We start from the raw sequence: 2,117 nt of genomic DNA on the forward strand, positions 1-2,117 counted from the left end.
TGAGCTGGTATAACCCCACACTAAGAAATACTATGCAGACTCGAATATGCACTAACTTGGAACAATCTCCAAGAAACATTTTAAAATTAAAAAAAAAAGTTTCAAAAAGAGGTATTTCTATTTATATTTATTTTTTAAAATCTCCAAAGAATTTACATTTGTATGTAAATCTGAAAGGAAATTCAAAAAATATGGGGAAAACTTCTGACAGTCAGTCGCCACTTACCTTTTAGGGAGGGGAAGACAGAGTGCATGATTGCGTGTAAAATGAAAGAGCTCAGAGGGGTGGGAATGAAAGTATTCATTTAACCTTTCACAATAATATAATAGTTGTATATTATCTATATAATAAAAAATATACTGTCAAAGGGGAATAAACAATTTAAATTTTGTTAGAAGTAATTTTAGACATAATTCAGGCAAAAACATATTTGCCAAAGTATGACCAACAGAGTAAAGAAATTATTTCAGATTCATTATTTTCCTCTGTGTGTATGTGTGTGTGTGTTTTAAAAGCTGATTTCCTTTAGGTCATTCTGTTTACACTGCCACTTCACTCTGCCTTATCTGAGAATAAATTCCATGGCTAATGTGTTTTTAAAAATTAGAAAGTTTCCTTACTTAAAAGCCACCAATCACCAGGACTGACGCTAGCAAGTATACTGAGCAAAATCTGATTTAGGTGGAATGGCAGGTCCAGGAAATGAAAATTTTGCATCACACGGCGTTTCAGAACATGACAGTAGTCATTTAACAACAGAGGTCCCTTTATCTTTCCTAAGGAGAGCATTTTAGGGTGGAAGTTGTCTAATTGTTCCAGGACATCCAGGTGAAGCCAGGCTCCATTCACCTGAGCCACCCCTTTCATTGTTCCCTTGAGGCTTACCTGCCAGCACCCTGGTGGTTCTACCTGCAGTGGCTTAGAGGGCCGGCCCTGGGGGCTGTTTCTCATAGTCTGCGTGCTGCATCTTGCCCTGAGACCCTGAGGAGGCTTTGTGGTATCACAACTTTCAGACAGACAAGCTGCTAAAGTAAACAGCAGGGGAGAACAGGCCAGGCCACACACCTAAAAGACACCTACATTTCAAACATTAGCACATGTCAAGATGGTTTAAGATCGATTAAGATAGTCTCAATGCCATCAGAAGCCTCACTCGCCATCCCCTGAATGAGTTTCTCTTTCTTTTCCCCACTTCCTCAAAACACAGGTAACCAGAGAGCAATTGTCTGAGAAATCCCAGAAATCCAGGGGCAATGGCAAAGTGTCCCAACTAGAATGCTGCAGGACAGCAAGGAGAAAACGTGCCACCAAACATAAAGCAATCAACTGCCTCACAGAATATCTAACATAGTCATAAAGATGGGGAAATGTGTTTTAGATAGCAAAAGATAGTAACATTATCAAAAGGAGATTTGAGCAGTTTTTTTGTACAGGCTAGTTTTAGAACGTGTTTTCATCTGTCAGATAAATTTTAAACATCAAAATATGATTTTGTTTGAGTCCAAAATTCAGGAAGAGGTTGGTTTTATACATGATGGTGGTATATGGCTCTGACTTCAATGGAAGGGAAGGTTGGCAATTATCCAGACAAATCAGATTTTTAAATCTGAAGAAGGGGGACTTCCCTGGTGGTCCAGTGGCTAAGACTCTGCACTTCTAATGCAGGGGGCCCAGGTTCAATCGCTGGTCAGGGAACGAGATTCCACATGCTGCAACTGAGAGTTCACAGGCAAGTGATTTAAGATCTTGCATGCCACAACTAAGACCCAGTGCAGTCAGATATTTAAGTAAACATTTTTTAAAAAATAAAGTCAGTTTTTCTCACCCCTCAGGTGAAACAGGATCGCTAGATTAGATTGGAGTTGGGAACAGGCATATCTCAAAGAGATTGTAGGTTTTGTTTCAGACTACTACAGTAGAAAGAATATTCTAATTAAAAAGTCACATAAAAAAAGTTAGTTTAAAAAATTTTTGAGTAAGGTGTTATTAACAGATTTCTACTAACTTTAGATCTGTTTTTTACCAGTGTCTTTGATTCCATTTTGCTGTGAATGATTATTTGCTCAGTTGTATACTGTGAGAGTCCCTTGGACTGCAAGGAGATCCAACCAGTCCA

General features: G+C 38.5%; 1 non-coding gene across 1 annotated transcript; it reads left to right on the forward strand.

Moving 5' to 3' along the window:
• The first annotated feature begins 1,623 nt into the window (after positions 1 to 1,623).
• Positions 1,624 to 1,696, forward strand: TRNAR-UCU (transfer RNA arginine (anticodon UCU)). Its single transcript has one exon. It is a non-coding gene; the product is annotated as a tRNA-Arg (tRNA).
• Positions 1,697 to 2,117: the final 421 nt, after the last annotated feature.

Source organism: Bos mutus, chromosome 1, assembly GCF_027580195.1.
Source record: "Bos mutus isolate GX-2022 chromosome 1, NWIPB_WYAK_1.1, whole genome shotgun sequence".
Taxonomy (NCBI): domain Eukaryota; kingdom Metazoa; phylum Chordata; class Mammalia; order Artiodactyla; family Bovidae; genus Bos; species Bos mutus.